Source organism: Mustela putorius, unplaced genomic scaffold (assembly GCF_011764305.1).
Source record: "Mustela putorius furo isolate JIRA1106 unplaced genomic scaffold, ASM1176430v1.1 tig00000281_pilon_pilon_pilon, whole genome shotgun sequence".
Classification (NCBI taxonomy): domain Eukaryota; kingdom Metazoa; phylum Chordata; class Mammalia; order Carnivora; family Mustelidae; genus Mustela; species Mustela putorius.
This window is the reverse complement of record NW_025421343.1, coordinates 9,975,054-10,000,000: the sequence shown is the minus strand read 5'-3', so window position 1 is coordinate 10,000,000 and position 24,947 is coordinate 9,975,054.

Below are 24,947 nucleotides of genomic sequence, written 5' to 3'. Positions count from 1 at the left end.
AATGACAGTAGTGTAAAAGATTAGCCTTAAGGATCACTTATCAACATCCAATTCAAAGTACTGAAATGCCGATGCAAGGAAAATCAAGATATTTAAAATATGTATATATTGTTAGATGGATAAAAGAAACTAGACAGATTAACAAATAACAATGAGGAAAAAAATAGATCTGAATAAGTATTTTTAATATACAGTCTATAAATCTATATGCTTGTTATGGTATTGATTCTGTTGCTCAAAAGATTATTGGAACTTCTTTTATAAGACTATATTGGAGTAGTTTAGAAAAAAAGACAGAAGTCACTCTTTTTTTTAATCAAACCTTACTTTTGACCCTTAATCTTTGTAACAAGATTAGTTCATAAAACTACTGGGTATAGAAATTTTTTTTAAAAAATTTTACTTATTGATTTGAGAGAGATAACAAGTGAGAGAGAGCCCGAGCAGCAGGGAGGGCAGTGGGGGCTAAGGGGTAGAGCGAAAGGGAGAAGCAGGCTTCCTGCTGAGCATGGAGCCTGACGCAGGGCCTCCCAGGACCCTGGGATTATGACCAGAGCTGAAGGCAGATGCTAAACTGACTGAGCTACCCAGGTGCCCCTAGAAATTTAGAAATTATTTTTGACAATGTGAATCAATTAAATCTTAATCCAAAGGACTCTATTTCCTCTCCTTCCACAAAACAAAACAAAACAAAAACCCACAAGCAAAAAAGAAAAGAAAAATCAAGAATAAAAAGAGGTAACACAGAATCAAGATAATCTCTAAATAGATATCCCAGGAGAGAGAGTTACATAATACCATTATAATGAACGGTAAATTATGTTAGTTTTGATGGAAAAAATCATTTTTTGGATATATAAATTCTGCTCTATCTGTGGAAAATGAAATCTCTCTCTTCCTCTCTATATGTGTACTTTTTTTTTTTTTTTACACTTATTGGGATTCCTTCAATGTAGGCTCTTCTGGGGGAAATCTATCACTTTTCTGAGGTATTGGGCTTTTCCCCTAAAATTTTTAAAAAGCAATTAAGAAAGAACAATCTTTTTTTTTTTTTTTTAAAGAAAGAACAATCATATTGAAAAGATAAAGATAACCATGAGGGAAAAACATATTGTTATATTATTAATCAGGAGCAAATACCTTTTAAAAATCACTTCAAATTACCAAAATTTAAAGACATTGGAATGTAACTATCAACATTCCTTTTAAAGAGCTCTATAAATGAAGTGAAATAAGAAAAATCCTAAATAATCACTCTTTTCAGTATGTTCAATCTATTGTCCCTGTTACTGACTTGAAAAGATGAAACTTCATGTGACAGAAATTGTTGACTTTATATCAGGAAGAAATTGCATTTTCTTTCTCTGTAAAAGAAAATTGGTTTTATTCCAGTATCCCTTAGCATTATGCTCAGGTAAGGTGGACTCCACCTAATGATAAATCATAACTAGTCCTGGATAATGAATTATAGGATTCTGCATGTAGCTACTGGACATAGAAAGAAGGTAGGTGGGAGCTTGTAAACCCAATTTCCTCCATGATCAGTGAGACAGCATGAAGAGACACCCTGCATTTCTTATTACTTTTGGGCATTGTTGTGAGGATGTCAACTTGGAGCTTTGATAGCTATGATACGGCTGTAAGAAAAGAACCAAAATAAAAATAAAAAGAACAGGCAATCCTTATGTACCTCTGCACTTGCTGATCTGTTGAATTGACCAAATCTAAAAACCTGTACTTCCAGAAGTCTTGTTATGCAAGATCATTAACCCGTATTTTTAAATACACTTTTAGACAGTCCTTCTGTTACTTGCAGCAAAGCATATCTTGTGAACTCCAAATGAAATCATTAGCTTTCATCAAATATCTGGCAGCTTAATTGTCTGTTACATACACAGGGAGAAAAAAGCAACAGTAGAATGGTCCTAGCCCACAAAAAGTTTCTATTTAAGAACCTTCTATTTAAAAAGCTTATGTCTTATGTACTTGTTAATGAATTCACTGGCATTATCTCTTACTATAACAATAAAGCTTTAATTAAGTACTGACAATGTGTAAACACTTTGCTGGATGCTATGGGAAATATTCTGATGTCACTGAGTCTCATTCCTCTTTTAATTTTCAAAGGGAAGATATTTATTTGCTCTTCAACCATATTCTAAAAATCTATTGCAGTAGAGTATAAAAACAGATTTGATATGATCGTTTAAAATTTGGTAAGGAAACATGACAGGAAGGAGAGTCATATAGAGGAGAGTTCTTTATCACAATGTCTAATTATAAGTCAAGAAAAATTAACATAGGTTAATAACGTGAATACGAATAGAGAAGCAGATCAAAAGAAAGGTTATGCATACAATAGTAACAAGGGGGATAAATGTGAAGAAGATCTACTGAGAATATAATCCAAAGGAAAGAAGCAGTTGATTTCCAATCTCTTACGAGCTCCTAGTTAGGTGGACCAGACAAGAAATAATGAGTATTGGCAAGAATGCACAGGAAAGGGAACCTTTGTATGTTATTGGCGAGAAAATAAATTGATTCAGTCACTATGAAAAATAGTTTGAAATTTCCTCAAAAAATTAGAAAGAGGACTACTTATACAATCCAGTAATCCCACTCTGTGTATATATCTAAGGGAAATGAAATCACTATCTCAAAGAGATATCTGCACCTTCATGTTCACTGAAGCATTATTTAAAATACCGAAGACACGGAAACAACCTAAGTGCCCATCAGTGGATGAATGAATAAAGAAAATATGGTTATAAATATATAATGGAATATTATTCTACCAGGAAAAAGGGAGATCATGCTATTTATGACACGTATGGAATGAGGGCATTATGCAAAGTGAAATAAGTCAAACAGTAAAGGACAAATACTATATGAAACCACTTATGTGTGGAATCTCAAAATAAATCTAACTAATAGAAGTGGAGAACAGATTGATGGTTGCCAGAATTTGAGAAGAGGGGACCTAGGGGAAAATTAGTCAAAGTGAACAAATTTCTAGTTATAAGTAAATCCTGGGGATATAAAGTACAGCATTGTGACTATAGATTACCAATACTGTATTGTATATTTGAAACCTGTTGAGAGAGTATGTTATAGAAGTTATCGTCACAAGGAAATATTTGTAACTGTGTTAGGTGATAGATGTTAACTAAACTTATGTTAATAATTTCATAATATATACCTGTAACAAATCATTATGTTGTGTATCTTAAACTAATACAATGTTATATATCAATTTTATGTCTCAATAAAATGGAAAAAACAGGTAAATAACAAGACAAAAAAAGATGTAGAGCTGTAAGAATTTTAATATACCACTAAAATGTGCATATTTCTATAACCAATATGAAAAACATTTTGTCAATATTCAGTAAACATGAAAAAAGCCACACTCTATAACTCAACAACTTTTATCCTGGCTTTATAACTCAGGGAATCTCACACACATTTGCAAAAATAAACACATAAAACAATTTCTAACATTTTTGGGGAAAAAAAAACTTACAAACCAATGCCACAAGTTGTTTGTGGGCTTTATTTACCTATCTACATTTTAAATCAAGGCACACATGATATTTGATAGTGTCAATATAGTCATCCTTCTTTGTTCAAAAATTATAGAGCATTTTCATATTTTCTTTGTTATTTAATAAAGAACACTGGAATGTAAATTAGTTATATTAAGTAAAACCTTGACTCACTGAAATAATGTTAAAGTAAATAGCCTACATTTATAGTAGTTATTGGTTGCTACAAAATTCTTGAGACACTGTAAGTACCTCATAGATTACGATATACTAGTGTGTTCAAACAGTAAGGCTGAAAACTAGTTTCTGGATGACTAGTCAACTAGTCAAAATCATCTCAAAAGACTTGGGGGAAAAGAACAAAATGTAACCTGCATTATTAGGTTGTATAGTCCAGAATAAGGGAAGTGAGAGACTACTACTAAATTCAAATCACAATGTAATTATTTATATTTGTTAATTATATATATTTATATCTAATCAATTATATAATTAGTGTTGGATGTTACAAGGTAAGTGTACTCAAATATTTGTACAGAATATTGAAATCCTTTAAATGAGGAAAATTAATACAGCTGAGGCCACAGGGGAGATGAGTCTTAGTAAAAGAGCTTATGATTCTATCTTCAATTACAGGAAGCCTGGCACCCCCGTCGAAGAAGACTTTGAAGTTTGCTGTGTAATTCTGGAGGAGAAAACAAAGACTGATTTGGTAAAATTTCAGGGAGCCATTTCAGTGTAGTATAAAGAAGGCATTTTAACAAACAAAGCTGCACAGCAATGGAAATGACTATATACCATGAGGTAATGAATACTAATCTCAGGAAGACTCAAAAGTTTATGTGGTAACATTGCTGTACTTACAGAATGTTTGACTATGTCATCCCTCAGGAATCTTCCACCAATGGAATTATATTTTCATACAGCTCTGATTTGATAGTGTTAAATAGTGCTTCATCTGACTCTGGCATGTGATGTCTCTGGAAAGAATGACTTAACTCTCTCGCTTTAGAATGCTCAGTGATAGGAATGGGAAATGTGAATAAGCACCCCTGTCTGTCTGTTTGTTTGTTTGTTAAGATTTTATGTATTTATTTATTTGAAAGACAGAGATCACAAGTAGGCAGAGTCAGGCAGAGAAAGAGGGGGAAGCAGGCTCCCTGCTGAGCAGAGAGCCCGACGTGGGGCTGGATCCCAGGACCCTGAGATCATGACCTGAGCCGAAGGCAGAGGCTTAACCCACTGAGCCACCATGGTGCCCCTAAACACACCTCTCTTAACTAATTAAGTAATAGGATGTGAAGTTGCCTGTCACAGTTGTTAGCACATAAGTAGTAATCAATAAATGTGTTATTGATTGGAATATTTATACTAATTTCATTCATCAGCTATGTAGTTTAAGTGATTCTGGGTGATCAATGTTTATCAATAATCGCATTAAGTATATTTGTTCTGCCCACACCAGTAGATTTGCATTGAAAACTCAAATAGTTTTCTGAAAAACTGAGAAATCAAATCCACCTTCACTTAACCCATATTTTTTGCCATGGTACTTGTCATTGCCATAGTTCCTCAATTCAGTGGAATTTCCTAACGGAACACACTGGTTTTCATCGCTGGTATTGCCATCAGTTTCTATTATAGGGGGTGGAGGCTATTAATGCAATAGCATATTGTTCAGAAAAATACTGTGGCTACCCATCGGATGAGCTCAAACGTATTTTTTTATGTGAATGTATCAGAATTTGGATAATTGTGGGCCCAAGGAAATAATATTCTACTAGGTTTGCAAATAGGCAAATTGTAGGTTAATCAAGGTAAAGGTTTCATGTAATTTTCAAATACTTATTCCAAGCAAGCCACAATCTAAAGTGCCCTTGCCTTGTTCCAGAAGGTGTTAATTCTTGGATCTATCCTAAAAGGAGTGATTAGTTGCAAGTAGGATGATCTCTCCTTCCCCTCCAATTTCCAGCTCCCAGGCTAAGGTGGTAAGTTGTGATTACCTTTAAAAGAAACTCCAAACAACTATCTTCATTGTTTCATGGACTGTGTATTCTCCAACCAGGGGTTATGGTTATGGCTGAGGAAAGCAGGCGAATGTAGACAGAGCGGTAAGATGATTTACCTATTCATTGCTCCTTCCTCCCAACAGAGTAATTTTCCAAAAATTAAAGTACAAGTGTCTACTGTTCTTCATTATACATGAAAGCATTCACTTAATGGCCTTTTTAATATTTCCCATTAAGATACAAGTTTTTAAAAATATGTATTTTGTTTTTTTTTAATTAAAACTTAATATTTAGAGCAGTTTTTGTTCACAGCAAAATTGAAGGGAAGTTACAGAGGATTTTTATACACTCCTTTCCCCCCTGCATGCTCAGCCTCCCCCACCATCAACGTCTGTCTTCAGAGTGGTTTATTTGTTATAATGGTAAAACAACACTGCCCATCATAATCACTCAAACTTTACTGATTACATTAATGTATCTTCTGTGTATTTAGACAAATGTATACGGACATATCTATCATTAGAGCATCATGTAGTGTATTTTCACTGCCCTACAAATCCTCTGTGCTTTACCTATTCATCTCTCCCCCATCTCCACCCTTGGAAACCATTGATCTTTTTTCTTTTTTTTCAGTGTTCCAAAATTCATTGTTTATGTACCACACGCAGTGCTCCATGCAATGCGTGCCCTCCATAATGCCCACCATCAGGCTCACGACCCCCAACCCCGCAGATACTCACTTTGTTTCTCTGAGTCCACAGTCTCTCATGGTTTGTCTCCCCCTCCGATTTCCCCCAACTCACTTCTCTTTTGTTGTATCCACAGTTTTGCCTTTTCAAGAATGTAATATACTTGGAATCATGCAGTATATAGCCTTTTCAGATTGGCATCACTTACTTAGTAGTATGCCTGTAAGACTTCTCCATGGCTTTTCATGGTTTGATAGCTCATTTCTTTCTAGAACTGAGTAACACTTCATACCCTGGTTAATTTATCTTTTCACCTACTGAAGGACATCTTTGTTGCTTCCAAAATTTAGCAATGATAAATAAAGCTGTTACAAACATCTGTTTGAAGGATGTTGTGTGGACATAAGTTTTCAACTCCTTTGGATAAATGCCAAGGGGTGTGATTGCTGAATGATATGTTAGGAAAGGAAATTTAGTTTTGTAAGAAATTGAAAAACTGTTTTCCAAAGTGACAGTACCAGCAGTGAATGAGAGTTCCTGTGGCTCCACATACTTGCCAGTATTCAGTGTTGTCAGTGTTCTGGATTTTGGCCATTCTAGTAGGTATGTAGTGGTTTCTTGTTTTAATTTGCATTTTCCTGATGACATATGTTTTCAGCATCTTTTCACATGACTACTTACCATCTGTTTATCTTCTTTGGTGAGGAATCTCTTAAAGTCTTTGGGCCCATTTTTTAATTAGTTTATTTACTTGTGGAATTTTAAGAGTTTGTATATTTTGAACAACAATCTTTTACCAGTTATGTCTTTTGCATGCAAACATTTTCTCCCAGTCTGTGGCTTGTCTTATCATTCTCTTACACTGTCTTTCACATTTATGAATTTAAGTCTAGCTTATCAATTATTTCTTTCATAGATTGTTCCTTTGCTGTTATGTCTGAGAAGTCATTACCATACCCAACTTTATCTAGGATTTTCTTTTATCTGCAACTTCTAGGAATGTTATAGTTATATATTTTACTTTTAGGTCTGTGATCTGTTTTGAATTAATGTCTGTGGAAGCTGTAAGGTTTGTGTCTAGATTCACTGGTTTTGTATCTAGATACCCAGCTGTTCCAGTATCATCATTTGTTGGAATGACTGTGTTTGCACTATTGCATTACCTTTGTTCCCTTGTCAAAGATAAGTTGAATATGTTTACATGGATCCAATTCTGGGCTTTCTGTTCTGCTCCATTGTCCATTGTATGTAATTTCATCAGTATCACACTATCTTGATTTCAGTAGCACGAAGCCCATTTTCTCATGGGGTTATTTATTTATTTATTTATTTATTTTTGCTGCTGTGTTATATGACTTTCTTTTATGTTTGGATGTTAATTTTTAATCAGATACATGATTTGGAAATATATTCTCCTATTTGTAGATTGACTTTTCATTTTGTTGATTTTTTTTTCCTTTGCTGTGTAGAAACTTAATTGATGCAAGTTCCACTTGTTTATTTCTGCTTTTGCTTCCTTGCTTTTGGGGTCATATAAAAAGATTTCTAAGTCCCATGTCAAGGAGATTTTTCTCCTATGTTTTGAGTTGATTTTTGTGTATGGGTAAGATAGGATCAGTTTCAAATTGGCACATAGGAAAAAAAAAATTCCCCAGTAAGACTAAGCTGTTATATTTAACCTAATAAAGTACTCTTCCTAACCACTTTTCCATGATAAATAAAGAGCAAGACAAGGATGATTTTTTTGTTTCCATTCCCTTCTTCTTCCCTCACTGGTATAAAACCAAATTCTCTAAGTTATTTATTCAATTTTGATACCATTGTGATTTTTATGGGCTTCAAAAAACTCTCATTTCTGTGCTTTTGAAATCTTAATTTCTGGCAATTGAAGACTTGCCATTCTAGATTTCATGTTTGGCCATATATGTAAAAATGATCATGTTTTGTTTAGAATAGTTAGAGAAAAGGGTCTCAATGGTTTCTGTCCACCTGTGAAAGGGAGACTTAAACGCTGCTTTATTATTTTTTTTTTAAAGATTGTATTTACTTGAGAGAGAGCCAGAGAGAGAGAGAGAGAGAAAGAGAGAGAGAGAAACCATGAGTGGGTGAGAGGCAGAGGAAGAGTCGGCCTCCAAGCTTGATCCCGGGGCTCCAGGATCTCGACCTGAGCCAAAGGCAGAGGCTTTTACCAACTGAGCCACCCAAGCATCCCCTAAAAGCCATTTTAAATCAGAAGTTAAGGTAGGTGTTTTATTACACTTACTTCACAGATGATGAAACTAAGGCTCTGAGAGAATTACTGATATTTCCAGAATTATGTGAATGAGATTTGAATTTATTCTTCAGAGCTAATGTAATGTATAATCTGCAGAGAACTTTTTTTTTAATATAATTTTTTAATTTTTATAAACATATATTTTTATCAGCAATGTCCACAATAGCCAAACTGCAGAGAACTTTTATATACAAATGTGTTTACATTTCAAAAGGGTACATAAACTGTTAAAAATAAAATCAAGGGTAAATGTAACCAAGGACTATAAAATAAAAACAATAACAGCATTAATGGTAATTCCCCAAATTGAGTTGAGGTAGGAAAATTGCTAAGTTAAACATAAATACTTCTTTTTCTTAATTTTAGCACAAAAAAAAAATCAAGGAAAAGATAGTTCTTATCTCTTGGAACCAGTGGTATAGCAGTGATTATTTTCTTATTTTATTAATATCTGAGCTTTTTCCAAGGAGATACTGAAACTGCTAAATGATGATTTAGATAGAAAATCAGAAAATTACTCAGTATTTGGCTTTTGTCTTCTCTGTCAAGTAAAATGACCACTGGACTAAAATAGGAGCACAAACACAAATACTGGAGGTAGTTTCCTAAGATGATGTTCATGATGGCTCATGATATTTTATGTGCGCAACTAACTTTTTGAATCATTTCAAGTTCCCTAGCAGACAAATCTGACCCTGGAATGAGGAGCTAGTAAACAAGATCTCTGAATGGCCATTGGTGATCATTGAGCTATTATTGTAAATAGGATAATATCTGTAAAATTGGGAAATTTCATTTTGACTTTTACAATGGAGACTCAAAATGGAATTAACAAACTGTGAACTGGCTCACTAAATATTGAACCTGGGAAAGATTCTATAATCAAGGAGCACTAATATATGCTTCATTTCACTTGAGATTACATTAATCCCATTCATTTCCTTGGGAAACATAATAGGTGAGTATAAAATTTTAAAAATCAGGTAGACATAGGGATCAATAAGGCATTTGATAGTCTTTCTTATAAGATAACTTGAAGCTGCAAAAGAAAGCAAAGATGATATGCAAAAGCATTTTATTGAATAAAAAATCTATTAAACAGTATTGACAATGTAAGTTGGATTTTGGTTAACTCCTTGAGTGATTTCTTGTGACTACCTTAGATCTTACATACATACCTAAACTACTTTTAAAACATGTTAACAATACAGTTGTTGTATTTTGAAAATTGCAGATTAACATACAGCAAATTTAATATTTACATTAGTAAACAGTTTGAGTTGTGTCTTTGGAATGGTGATAGACTTCAAAATCGTAAAAAGACCATACCACTCTGAAAAATGATATTCCATAATGCACATGCTAAAAATAGAGGGCAGGATACAAAGTAGTAGTTCTTTTTTCTAACAAAAATTCACAGATGGATGGAAAATATCCCCCTGGTCAAAGAATAAAGGAATAAGATGTTTGAGTAAAAATCCAAGACATTCATAAGGTAGAAGTCCTTTATGAAAGATGTAAGTGTTTTGCTTTCTAGCTATATATTTCAAATTAGTCAAGTGGGACAACACACAGCTGAGCACCTGCAAGTTTCAGAAAGGGTCAAAGTGAAACAAGAAATTTCAAGGAGAGAGGATAAATAAGTGTCCAAGTATGAGCAATGCATTATCAATGTGTTTGGGAACCAAATACATTCCTCTTATATTTAGTCATCATAATGAAATTAAGGACAGTTAAATATTTACACAATATGAATTTGGTGAAAATCATCATATAAATTGCATAAATACTTTGTGTTAATCAAAAGCATACTTGTTGAGGCAAATATCTGGAAATAATTCAAGATATTTTTAGAATATATTAAGGAGTATTACTAGAAGTATTAGGAGAAGCAATTTATTTCTTCTATTGATAAATAATAAAGAATAGAGAGACATCTAATAGTTGGTGAATAGCTATTATATTGCAGGTATTTTGTTTTATATGTATTTTTTTTTTGGTTATTTCTTCCTCAAAACTACTCTATTTTTCTGATTAGGAAACTGAAAGAAAATTTCCAACATTATGTTACTTTCTCAAGGGCATAGGACTTGTAAATAGTAGAAGTAGTAGCCTTTGAATTCAGGTTTACACTAGGTCTTTCCATGGACTGGTATGAGCTAGAAACTGATCCAGATTACTCTTCAGTGAACAAAAGATCCAAACTTCCACCCCTTTGTCCCTTGCTGACATATACATGGAATCAAAAACATAGGATTGATCAAAAAGTTTGGTAAGCTTTGTCTTCCCCCCCTCTCCCTTAGCTTGGCATCTAAACCCTTAGAGGGATTCGGCCCAGCCAGAAATCTGAAATTGAATTTAGCAGTGAAGAGGCTCATACTGTTTCTCTGAAAGAGAGGGGTAAGTTCTGTAATTTATGCAATATTTCCATTTTTATCATTTGATCTCCCTGCATATCTGTGAGAGAGGTTGTAGTCTTCTATAGAAACGAATCATTAACTATAATTTTTCCCAAGGATTCAACTAATTAGATATAGAAGTTGAACTAGAACTTAATTTTAAATAGCAGCCAATTGCCTTTCTATTTATATAAATAACAATTACATAAATTCATTTATAATCCATTTTTATAATGTGTTTATGGGTTAAATTTTACTATATATTGAAGAAATAGAAAAACAGAAATGAAGCAGTTTTTGACACAATAAGGCTTATGGTTGCTCTCCACATACTTGCCACCTGATATATTTCAGACTGGTTTTCTAGCTTTTGTGAAATTTGATGTTGTTCTAAGTGGTCTCCTAAATTATTTTTGTGATCTTGATACCCCCGTTTCCTCTGAATACTACATTTTTATGAGCATGCAATGGATTCCAAATATTTACTTCTTTCAGGTACACAGCATGTTATTGAAGCCAAAGTTTACTGGATTACTGGGTTCAATACAGGGCAATTTCTTTAATGTTATGATTTTGCCACCAAAAATAAGGAGCAAAGAAGAGATACTGCAAAGATCTCAGTGATGGATGAAGTGAAAGATTGCTTTGGAATCATTAGGATAACTTCCTTAAGATTGCAACACTAACTGTTGCATGAATATCATGTTAGGTGGATAAATCTGGCAAAACAAATTATATTAGATGTCAATGCAGTGTTAGTATCAGTTTAACATAATGAATAGTTAATTTAGCTTACTCTAAAAATCAAAGGTAGTTATATAAGACATTAAAAGGTTGTTATTAATAAAAATAAAACACATTTCTGCCAAGGTGGCATTTAACTAGTTGACCCAGAAGTTAATATATAGAAATATTTCTTTTGAAAGGATTTATAAATAATATATGGAAACATATAGAAAGGGATGTGATATTGAAATAAAGAAGTTACCCAGTATGGTAGTTTAATGATTTATTCTGGAAAGTAGAAATATAGCTCTCTCTTGGAATGAATATTCTTTCACGTACTACTTCCCCTCCCTTATCTCTCCCTCTTCATACTCCTCTCATGCCTCTAAAAAGGAAAAATGATCACATTATCCACACAGAAAAATACATATTAAGTAGATAATATTACTCCTGTTTTTCAGGTAAAGAAAGTAGATTACAGAAGAATTAGGTAATTAGGTATTGTCATATTTTGAGTAAATATTGAAATTTGGAAGGGTCCATGTAAATGTCCTCCTCTTGGTTTGTAAAGAAAAAAAAATTACAGACGTATCACAAATTTCAGGATTGTGACAGAAATAAGCTTCCTGTGTCTGGAATGCTCTAACACTGAAAGTCAGAAGATTCAGAGAAAGAGCAAGGTGGCCTTCAGAATTTTGTATGTGATGAATAACAAGTTGTGCATGCATTAGAAAGGGAAGAGAAGTTGCCTAAAGTGGAATGAGATCTGCTTTTAATATAGCATATGCTCTCAAACAGATACCAGCTTTAGACTTTTAAAATAAGATAGAAAGCATGGGAAAAGTAAAAAAGAAAAGGTTAGGGTGGGAGATGAGGGCACCCATCTAGCTATAACAAGGAAAGAAAGGAAACAAAATTGAGTTAAGAAGTAGGTTAGAGTTTAAAAACACCTAGCTAAATCTGCATGAAAGTATAGGATAGTCACATAGAGAAATGAAAGTAGGTCATTAGATAAAATATTGCCAGGCTTTCTGCTACAGGACAAGAAATCACATAATGGAACATTTGAAATGTCACTGAGGTCATGACTTTTTCTAGTCAATATTGTCGGTTCATACTCATTGCTTATTTTTGGTGATGGTGTGAATTTGAAGATAATTTGAGATCATGAATAGAATAATACACCCTTTCATGTGTATAATGTAAACACAATATCAAGTTAATGTAAGTTTAGCCTCTGTGGATCCATACTGAAATTTTCGGGGAACAAGTCAAGGAAACATCTATAACTGTGCTGTGGAATTGAACTTAATCATCGCTTGGGTTCTTGTGACTATAACAGTAGTTAATTGAATTGGCAAAAGTAGACTTCCAAAGATATAGACAGGACTTTTAAAACCGGTTACTTCTGTTCCCTGAGGGAGAGAAAGGCCCTTGATTAATAAAACACCTGACAGTTTATCGCATTAAGTTTAGAGAAATACCAAAAGTGAATGATAAATGCCAAATTTCAATTATATACACACTTGAATTTTGTTTGGCATTACTGGTAGTGAAGGATACAGGAAGACCAGTTAGAAGGCAGCTCCACTCTATATGGTAAGATGTAAGATCTATCCCTGAACATAACTGAAGAGATAAAAGGAGAACTTTAACAAATGTAATTAAAAAATAAAAACAGAGCTTAGTGATTGATTGGATATGAAAGAAGTTAAATAGAGGCAATAGGTTAGGGGTGATGTCAATCTCGGATAGAAAACACAGGAGTAGGCCTTAGGTAGGGTGGGAAAATTATGAAGTTCAATTTGAAGATACTGAATCTGATAGTCCTGTGGAACATGCAAGTGGAAATACTCATTTTTAAGGGCTGGATATTGAGATTTGACTATTGGTCATTTAAGTCTTTAGAACCTTTTAATGACTTGGCATTAATTATTTTACAAAGTTAATTTACTTTCCATGAATCATGCTTTATAGAATTTTGAATTTTATAAATTAGGATAAACATGGAGAACTTGAGTAACCGATCTGGATAATTAAAAGTAATAAAATTTGATTACTCAATTATTATAACATAGTTTATTTGTAAATCCAGGAATGTCAAGAAGTTATTGAGCACTAGATTTTTAGAAAGTACATAGAAGAAGGTCTGTGTTTCTAAAGAATCTTTTTTCCAAAAAGATAAAACACACCCTTATGCAAAGTAGAAATCACACACCAGCAATAGAATAAGTTTAGTTTACAACTGTAAGCAAAAAAACCAGAAATATCTAAGTTTTGTCTAAGCAGAAAGAGATTGATCAGAGATAACCCCTGTCTTAAAACAGAGAGCCTTATGGGGCACCTGAGTGGTTCAGTCATTTAAGCATCTGATTCTTGGTTTCAGCGCAGGTCATGATCTCATGTGTCCTGAGATCCAGCTCTTGTCAGGCTCTGCATTCCGCAGGAAGTCTGCTTGAAGATTCTCTCCCTGTGCCCCTCCCCTGACTCCTTAGCTTGCAGGCTCCAGAGCTCTCTCTCAAATAAATAAATAAATCATTAAAAAAACAATCAGAGAAGGTTGTATTATCTCTGGCATTATCATAGTGCAGGGAAAATTTAATAAACTAGGTTCAGTAAATGAAAAAATCTGAGGCAATAATTTAAGAAAATATCATAAGCTGCGGGCTTTACAGTAGAACTCAGAGATGTGCCAGGTATTAGATTTCTAACCACACCCCTTTTCCATTAAGTTAATTTGCCTTTTGATGAGAATGTTGCTCAGAGGTGACTATAAATGATCTTTGAAATATTTCTTCTCCAATGGGCGATTTACATTTTAAAGAATGTTCTAATTTTAGAGACCTTCTTTCCAGGTGTATCTCAGTTCTGTGAGAGACCACACAGAATGAAGTAAAGTGTCAACCTATTGAATTTAGTCAGATCAGGGTTAAAATTGTTCAACATTTTACGAGGCATTTGATTAAGAGCAAATGTTATAGCATCTTTGAGATGGGGAGTGTGATTTGTAAAATGACAACAATAATACATATTTTCCGAGTTTGTGGTAAAAATAAAAATGACAGAATAATATACATAGCCAAACAAGGTAGTCCTCAAATACTAGCTGTGGATCTTATTTATTTATTTACTTATTTATGTATTTATTTACAGGGATTAACGGTTGTAACTGTAGAAGGAAAAAGATTAATTTCAAAACTCAGTAAGTGCATTTTCCTCCTCTCAGTTCAAGCAGTGCACTTCTGCTTTCACTTTTCCTCAGGGAAGAGTGTGACAGTCATGCATATCTTAGAAGGATTCATTTTCAGTGTCTTTATGCCCTTTGTCAGGGGACATAGGCAGTATGCACTTGACTCTAAACATTAATGCTTTGCTCTGAAGTGAAATTTAATTTTAACTGCTTTATGTTTTTAGATTAGAATTGACCAGATTACACTGGATTGGGACACCAAGAGACTAATGGAGAAGCCATTACTCAGTTTTGAAAAGGAATTCAGGTGACTCTTACATAAGGAACTAAGTGTTATGTCTCAGACGGGACCCATGTTACTTCCAAGTATGACTTTTAGTTCTACTCAGGCACTAAATGACCAGGAAGTACAATCTTGTCATGTTTCCAGAAGACAGAGCCACAAATATTTAGCAAATATAGTGTTAACTACCAGAGTTAGGACTTAATACACACACATTATATGTGTTGAGAACATGTTGCAAAAATTCTGGGTATGGAAAACACAACTTCCTTTTTCTGTTACTGAAATACATATCTGTTTCAAGTTCTCATTTTGCCTGCTGGCAATAAATAAATAAATAAATAACCTATTAATTGTAAGAAAATTCAGTCACTTCCAGCATTTCTTAGTCATCCTTAGTCATTAGAGGCTTAAACTGAGCCAAATTAGCATTTTTACCATCTGCAGAGAAAGATAATCAGGGATATGTGGAGTGAGATCATGGAAGCACATATAGCTTGGCATTTACCAATTGATACCTAAGGTCTGGTTGTTTATTCATCATCTACAAGGTGGTTCTCATAAGATGTACCATGAGATGGTATAGTAGCAAGAAACCAGGCTTTCTCTCTTATACTAAAATCAATGGGAGAAAGTAAGACAGAATTAGATGCGGCCCCCAAAGTAGAAGTTATTAGAAGAAACAAGACAGCAATATATAAAATGCTAACACAGCATTCATAATAAGTACCAAGTACCAAAAGAATGATTATCACGATAGGATGCTGGAAAATTTGCTGAGCAAGGAAAGTTTGTAAGCAAGTGCTCTAAGTTAGAGAGATTTCAGTAGAGAAAAGAAAAACCCAAATCTTAGTCTACTCACACCCAATTAAAAAAGTCATAACAGTAGGTCCATTTGTATTAGATCTAAACTTTAATAAAAGCTAAAATTTATTAAGTGTTTACTAAGGTTAGTTTCATATGCACTTAATGTGCACTGTTGTCTTTAATTCTGATAATTATGTTATGAGGTCAGAATGAAATTTATGTTAAAGATGTGTGATATTTAAAGTAGCTTAGTAACTGAGCGGGTGAATTGTCAAAGAAAGGACTCATGTTTAGATGTTTCTTACTCCAGCTGCATGCTCCTAGCCACCACACTTATTTTTATTTGCTACTTCTACTTATTTGGTATCATTTTGCAAATACAGCACATTTACATATATTCAAATTTCATCACTTCATTTTCAGTGAATTTTTAAGGGGCAGACTTATAAGACTCTTGTGACCTAAGTTTGTGTTCTGACTTCATCTTATAATAGCTATTTTAACATGAACAAATCGTTAATTTTTTTGTGTGTCTCTTCTTCCTTATCTATATAATAGAGATAAAACAGAGATTAAATAATTGCCTTGCCAATCTTACAATGTTATTTTGGCTACCAGACTAGCTACTATGTAGAGGACACTTAATAAATTTTAAAATTATTACCAGAAGGGGTTTAACATTCCACATGAAAAGAGTGAAATATTAAAAAGATAAAGATTAGCTTATAAAAACAATGTTCATAAGGTAATTCAGAAGCTACTAGGCACATATGAAGTATCCAAAAGCGAAGTATTTAGAAACTTATCTCATAATGTTGGACAATAATAATATAATAAAGCAAAACATTAGTGCCAAAGAGCATTTCAAAGATAAATTCACCTTCTAATGGCCAGAGAGAAAAAAAAATCTTAACCATCCCCAAGTCCCATAACCTCATGTTAGGTGCCCATTTAATAACTTGAAGAAAATGGCTAAGTAGTCTATTTTCATTATTACAGTGAGTACTCCACTAACTCTGCCTCAGTTTCCTGGATTGAAACAATCATGACAACTTTCCAACTGATATATGAGTAAAAATTTGGGTAGCCTAAGGCAACGATGAACAGGAACCTTGAATTTTAAAGCAGTGTCTAGAAGATATCTACTATAGAGGACAAAGACAAACAGAACAAAACTGTAAACCACAGTCAATGTGAGAATTATATTAGGAAATGTTTAAGGCTATACATTGAGAATAACAGACCCATCCTCCTAATTGTAGACACATTTCCTCTTAAATTAACAGATCTGTAAGTAAATGCACTAAACCACAACTGCAATACTGGATAACTGCAGATATATCAGTTTAGGTGATCTATAACATACAGGAATGGGAAACAACAAAGTACAAGGTTTTTGTCATGTTAATTAGCATAACTCCCCATTTCACACAGTCAATAAAAATTCAAGCTGATTTCCCATATCTGTGCAGGATATGAGAGTAATCAATATTCACAGTCCAGTTGTGAGTTAGGAGATTCCAACACTAAGGTTTTAGAGAAGAAGATGAGAGTCTGACTAAATTTATATGTCTTTCATCATAAATAAGTGCTATCAGACCTAATAATAACAGGTCAGTGAATCAGCTAGGTTTAAAATGTCTATTGTCAATAGAAGTTGCAAGTACTCAAATAAAAGTCCAGATAGCTTTCTAAATCATTTTATTGATGCAAGAGTAACTAGGTTTTGAATATCTACCATCTGTCCAAAATTGTGCTGCTGTTAGCTCCTGCACTGTTTTCCTCTTCACTAATTGCTCAGATCTATACATTCACCCTAATCCCCAAGTACATGTATATTGCAAATTTATTCTAGTTTGAATGTCAAAGCCAGAGCAGTATGGTTGACAATAGCCTCAGGTGTGCTTATCATTAGAATTAGCCCACTGATTGTAAACCTGTTTAGTGACAGTGAGTGATCCCAAGGTGCCTCTAGTATCCTAGCTAAAACTTTCCCATTTAATCTGCTCTTACCTACTCCATTATATAAACACTCTAGACTAACTGTGTTTAGATCTGGATCTCACTCTTTTTAACTCACATTTCTCAATCAGCCTAAGCGCCTTAGCCTGTGGGAGTTCCCCTGAAGTTTTGTTAAGCTTCTGTTAATACAGTGAGCTGAAGCCTATTTCCCATAAGCCACACATTCCTCTCTCAGTCATTGCTCAAGATCATACCTAGATTATATCAGTTGTCTCAACTCAGGAAGAGAAGATCCCATCTTTGTACTCCTCTGACCTGGTAGAAGAAAGATATCTTAAATTACATGCAGATGGGAACCCGGAAAGTTATCTATCATTGTCCTTCCATGGAAGATGATAACCTGATACTGACAGTCATTGAGATGTTGACTGAAGTGAAAACTTCCATGATTCATTACTAGGAAAGTCACGCTGTAGATCTCATGTTAATTCTTCTCCAGTAGAGCCTGATATCAGTGGAGAATAGGTGATATGGAGCCACACTATGTGGAGAGCTCTGAGTATGAGAAAGAATTTGCAATTTATCTGAATAGGAGTAGTTGTTTCCTGAATAGGAGAGATCCACGTCAAAGTAGAGTTTTAGTATGGTAACCATACACTGATTCACTCAGAAAAGATCTAGTTTTTACTTCTGTCTGGAGTAATGTTTAATTGTGCTGTTTTTTCCCTCAGATTTTATTTATTTGAGAGAGGGGGAGAGAGAGAGAGAGAGCGAGCACAATGAGGGAGAGGGGCAGAAGGAGGAGAGAGAGAATCTCAAGTAGATTCTGTGTTGAGTGCAGAGTCCAAGGCAGGACCAATCCCACAACCCTGAGGTTATGACCTGAGCTGCAACCAAGAGTCAGATAGCCACCCAGGGGCCTAACTAGTGCTACCTTTCATTCTCAAGAGATTCCCGGTTTGGACAAAAAATTATTGTCCCCTGTATTCTTACGAAGATGAAGAACTGAGGTAGTTTAGATTAATGGGCAAAGTGTTCATTGTCTATAATGCCCTTGAAACATACTTTGGCCAAAAAGGTAATGTTTGCTCAATATCCTTTACCTAGCATCCCCCGGTCAAGCAAACATACTCTTGGTTCACATGCCTCCTCATTTATCCCACCTCTGTTAGGAGATCTCTTATTGTGTGTGGATGAAAATAGAATGATTTCACACTATTAACCTAGAGGTTAATATTCTTTAATTGCTTACAATATTACTCAAAATAGCATTTGTTTTCCCCATAATAATTTTTACCATTTTATTATTGAAACTTGATATTTAATTATGCTGCACTTACTTTGTTTTCCAGATGCCTTTTGCTTTCCTATTTTAATTATAGTATGAAAGGGGGGGAAGAAGATAGGTTTGTACCTATCTCCCCCCAAAATTTCAGATATAATTAACCATTAAATCTTTAACGGTTACTAGGAAATGTGGTGTGTGTACTGTTATCCAACCCTCACATTAAAATTTAGATTTAGGGGGGTGCCTGGGTGGCTCAGTGGGTTAAGCCGCTGCCTTTGGCTCAGGTCATGATCTCAGGGTCCTGGGATCGAGTCCCGCGTCGAGCTCTCTGCTCAGCGGGGAGCCTGCTTCCCTCTCTCTCTCTCTCTGCCTGCCTCTCTGCCTACTTGTGATCTCTCTCTGTCAAATAAATAAATAAAAATTTAAAAAAATTAGATTTAAGTTCTAATAATTCAGAAATCTCTGTATCAGCTCTAAAAACTCTGAAAGGTGCAGTGTAGATCTGTTCTAGATATAAAGATAAAGGGACTACACTCTCCCATACTATGAAACAGTATTCCCCTATGAAAGATTACAATACTTCCTAAAATAAGTGGGATAAAAAAGTTCATGGAGATAATGCAAAGAGTCTGAATCTTATATTTGGCTGCTCTACCTTAATAGCATCTAAACCCATCAGAGAAGTATAGGCTTATTCTTGAAGCAGTGGCCAGTAGCAGTGGGCTTATTTATAGGCTATCCCTGGCACAAAGGTGGTTTAACTACAAAAACAGATACTTAGAGTTTGCCTTGAATAAGGGGCCTCACCTAACAGAGAAAAACATGGTGCAAAGAAATACCTGATTGAGATGGCCTATACTTCTGACTCTATCATTGTGTGTCCAGGATTATCATTCTAATAGCAATCATTTACACTTCAAGAAAATCAAAATAAATTAACCTGACCACATATATGTACAAAAGCAGTCCTTATTAAGCATACTTTTTTTTAAGGGAGAGTGCATCAGAAAAAAAAAAAATGACATAAAAATATCAGTAAGAAAGATAAGACATCAATTCAAAATGCTAAGAAAAAGCATAGTTTTAAAATTATTTACTACACAAAGAAAATAATATACTTAGGAGTTGTAATTCCACATAATTCAAATAGATTTATAAGGCAAAAGTTATTTTAAAAATAAGATAAATGACTAAAAAATAAAACAAAATATATGAAGCAATGAAACCCAAGACATTGGACATCAAGCAGTAGAAAACTATGATCCCTAAGAGATAAGGAAAATGAATTTAACCCTACACTGATTGTAGTATATTGTCTAAAGAAAATTTCCAAGAGAAGTTCAAGATGAGAAACATACACAGAATCCATAGTCTCCCCAAGTTGAGGAAATAGAGACTGGAGTCTAGAGAAGCCAAGGAGGCTAGAGTATACAGGGAAGAGCAGAAAAAAGAGAGCTGCATGAAGAGGGAATCTGCATGAAGAGCTACTGTATGTAGCTCTTACAGTTTCCTGAACATACAGAGTACAGTAACAACTTTTAATGCTCTTTTCTATTGATTCTACCACTATTACTACTTATAGGTTAGTTTCAATTTATTTATTTATTTATTTTCTTAGTATCAAGAGTTGTCTTTTCCTGATTCTTTGAATTTCTGGCAATTTCTGATTTTATGTTAGACATGACTCTTACGTTGTTGGATGCTGGATATTTTGTGTTCCTGTAAATTTTACTGAACTTTCTTTTTTGATACAGTATGTCATGTAGAAACCATTTGATCCTTTTAGGACTTGCTTTTAGGTTTGCTAGAAGGGATCAGAACTACATTAATCTAGGTTTATTTTATTTTTTTTTTCCTGCTCATGAGGTAAAAATTTATATTCAACATGATGCTTATGGTTTGAATCTGGGTGGGGATTATAGCTTCTATTCTTGGCATTGTCTAATTTCTGGGTATTGTTGCTGCTAATCCTTTTGGTTGGTTCTTTCCTCTGCCCTTGGGTATTTCATCACATGCAGATAGTGATCATTACTTAATTGAATTATCTTTAAATCATCAGATTGGATTTAAAAACCCAAGACCCATATATGTGGCCAGAAAAGAGGCTTTTGAGTACAAAAAAACATAAATAAAGGTAATTAGAAAAAGATATAATGTTAACACTGATCAAAGAAAGCCAGAGTAGCAATATTAATATCAGATTAAAGAGATTTCAGAACAAAGTTTCTAACCAGGAATAAAGGGAGTCATTTCATAATGGTAATATGGTGAATTCATAAAGATAATATACTATTCCTATATATGCACCTAATAGGGGAATTTTAAAGTATCTGAAGCAAAACTGATAGAACTGCAAGGAGAGATCTTATTGTAGACCAATCTTCAAATATAGTTGGAGAATTCAGTACTTCTATCTCATAATGGATAGTATAAGTAGAAAGAGAAAAATATAAGCTATAGCAGACTTGAACAACACTATCAACCAATTTTGCCTAGTACATATTTATACAGTGGTCCAAACAAGAACAGCAGCAGAATATACATCTTTTCCAAGTACATATGGAACATTTAGATAGACCTTATTCTGTATTGTAAATGTTTTTGATAAATAAATTTAAAAGGATTTAAGCCACACATATTATGTTCTTTTATCACAATTGAATTAAAATAGAAATCAATAACAAAAAATAATTTGAAGATCTTCAAATACTTGGAAACTAAATAACACATTTCTAATGAATGAGTCCAAAGTGAAACAAAAATGAGATCTAAAAAGTATTTGAAGCTAGGTGAAAATGAAAGTATAACATATTAAAATTTGCAGGATGCAGCTAGAGTAGTACTTAGGAATTTATAGAACAAAAAACTCTGTATTAGAAAGGAAGGCAGTCTCAATCAAAAACCAGTGTTTAATGTTCAGATGTTTAGATGGACTGGTTTCTCTCTTCCCTGAATCTTATGGACAGGAAAGGGCTCTAGGATGGGGACCTGCTGACAAAAACAAACAAACAAAAACATGGTTTGGATTAGCATATACTTGCTATAGTCTCTCCCTCCAGCTCATTATGGAACAAGTGGGAGGAAAACCACCAACTCCTGGATTCTCCCTGAGAAGAAAGATTGGATGCATATGTCCAATATTGAGGTTGTTTTGAGTGGCCTGCCTGAAGGTATGGTTTCTGTCTCAGCCGAGGCAGAGCACTGACAGAGCTCAGCATATACTATCAGCATGGAGGCTGTTGAGAACAAAAAGGTTGGGAGGTTTGTGGCAGTCCAGAGAATCTGCAGTACTGTACATAGACACTAGAGGCAGAAAGAGATCATGAGATCCTGGAAAAAGAACCCTGCAAGCCCCTGTAATTGTGAATTTAGGGGCACAAATCTAGAGGAATTTCATCCATTGGAAATGTTCAAAAGCCCCCAGAATCTCTGGCTGGGCTGACTGGGGAAGTTCTTTACTTGTTTGGAGGCCAAAATGTAAAGACTGATAGAGGTAGCTTTTTGTTTTCCAATGTGCAGAGCCTAACACAAAGTTACCAGGTATTTGAGAAAGAAAAACATGGCACAAAGGATGAAGTAATTTTCCAGAAACTAACTCTAAAGAAATGGAGGAATATATATTACCTAAAGAGAATTCAAAATAATCATCGTAAAGATGATCAAATGCTCAGTAGAACATTGAACCAATAGAGAATATCAACAAAGAAAATAATGAACAAAAGGAGAATATCAACAAAAATGGAAATGATAAAAACAATAATGAAACATTTGAAACTGGACAATACAGTAACTGAATTAGAAAATTAATAAGAGGGTTTCAGCGACAAACTTGATCAATCATAAGAAAGAATAAGCCAACTTGAAGACAGATAAATTTGAAATATCCTGTCAAAGCAGTAAAAAAAAAAAAAAGTTAGTCTAAGAGACTTATAAGACAACTTTAAACAGACCAACATTATGTACATTGTTCAAATCCAGGAATAACAGAGAGAGAAAGGGGCAGAAAGCTTATTTGAAAATATAATTATCAAAAACTCCCCCAAATCTGGGGGGAGAAAATGTACATTCAGTTTCAAAAAGCCTAGTGGACTCTAACTGTGATGGACTCAAAGAAGTTCAGACTGAGACACATTATAATCAAATTGTCAAAAGTTAAAATTAGAGATTTTGAAAGCACTAAGAGAAAAATGACATACAAGATTGCTCCCATAAAACCATAAGTGAATTTTTCAGAAGAAACTTTATGGCCCAGAAGGGAATGGGATGACAAAAAGCAGAGTACAAAAAGGAAAAAACAAAACAAACAAACAAAAAACCCAAAAACCTGTCAACCAAGAATAATATAACTAACAAAATCGTTCCTCAAAAAATGAAGAGTTCCTTATAGATTTTGGATACTAGGCCTTTATCTGATATGTCATTGTGAATATCTTCTCCCATTCTGTCAGTTGTCTTTTAGTTTTATACTTTATTGTGCAAAAGCTTTTGATCTTGATGAAGTCCCAATAGTTTGTTTTGCTCTTGCTTCCCTTGCCTTTGGCGATGTTTCTAGGAAGAAGTTGCTGCAGCTGAGGTTGAAGAGGTTGCTGCCTGTGTTCTCCTCAAGGATTTTGATGGATTCCTGTCTCACATTTGGGTCTTTTTTCCAGTTTGAGTCTATTTTTGTGTGTGGTGTAAGGAAGTGGTCTAGTTTCATTTTCTAGTTTCATTTTTCTGCATGTGGCTGCCCAGTTTTCCCAACATCATTTATTGAAGAGACTATCTTTTTTCCACTGGACGTTCTTTCCTGCTTTGTTAAAGATTAGTTGACCATATAGTTGAGGGTGTATTTCTGGGCTCTCTATTCCATTCCGTTGATCTATGTGTCTGTTTTTGTGCCTGTACCATACTGTCTTGATTATTACAGTTTTGTAATAGGGCTTGAAGCCTGGACTTGTGATGCCACCAACTTTGGCTTTCTTTTTCAACATTCCTCTGGCTATTCGGGGTCTTGTCTGGTTTCATATAAATTTTAGGATTGTTTGTTCCATTTCTTTGAAAAACATGGATGGTATTTTGTTAGGGATTGCATTAAACATGTAGATTGCTTTAGGTAGCAGAGACATTTTCACAATACTTGTTCTTCCAACCCATGAGCATGGGACACTTTTCCATTTCTTTGTGTCTTCCTCAATTTCTTTCATGAGTACTTTATAGTGTTCTGAGTACAGATTCTTTGCCTCTTTGGTTAGGTTTATTCCTAGATATCTTATGGTTTTGGGTGCAACTGTAAATGGGACTGACTCCTTAATTTCTCTTTCTTCTGTCTTGTTGTATAGAAATGCAGCTGAATTCTGTGCATTGATTTTATATCCTGACACTTTACTGAATTCCTGTACAATTTCTAGCAGATTTGGAGTGGAGTCTTGTGGGTTTTCCACACAAAGTATCATATCATCTGCAAAGAATGAGAATTTGACTTCTTCTTTGCTGATTTGGATGCCTTTAATTTCTTTTTGTTGTCTGATTGCTGAGGCTAGGACTGCTAGTACTATGTTGAATAGCAGTGGTGATAGTGGACATCTCTGCTGTGTTCCTGATCTTAGCAGAAAAGTTCTCTGTTCTTCCACATTGAGAATGATATTCGCTGTGGGTTTTTTCATAGATGGCTTTGATGATATTGAGGAATGTACCCTCTATCCCTACACGCTGAAGAATTTTGATCAAGCAAGAATGCTATACTTTGCCAAATGCTTTTTCATCATCTATTTTGAGTATCATATGGTTCTTGTTCT